Source organism: Borostomias antarcticus, assembly GCF_949987555.1.
Source record: "Borostomias antarcticus genome assembly, chromosome: 7".
NCBI lineage: Eukaryota > Metazoa > Chordata > Actinopteri > Stomiiformes > Stomiidae > Borostomias > Borostomias antarcticus.
In genome coordinates this window covers 22,211,425-22,211,815 of record NC_140240.1, presented here as the reverse complement: position 1 = coordinate 22,211,815, position 391 = coordinate 22,211,425, and positions in this window count along the sequence as shown.

Sequence of the window (391 nt, the reverse complement as noted above, 5' to 3'; positions counted from 1 at the left end):
ATCGCTGTCACAATGTTGCTTATAGAGTCAGCACAGTTGATTCTCACTTTATATACCAACCATAGCGTTCATAGTCAATTGATAGAAAATGTAGTGCTCTTTTCCATTTTATTGTACAAAGATGGTCAAATTTAGAGCTGAGGTAAAAAGAGAGATACAGATGGTCAAGGTTAGTCCAACAGCTAAGGAATATGTCCTTTGATGTCAAGGAAGGGGAATGTATAATAGCCAAAACTTACAAAAAATGAACATGATCTCAATATTGACAAAAAACTACACAAAAAACACACAAACAGGCAGCACGTAGTGTCTTCCATGTAGTGCCAGTTTTCCTCAATTAGTCTCTCAGTTTTCCCCGGCCTCTCGGGTCAGGGGTCCACAGCTGCCCAGC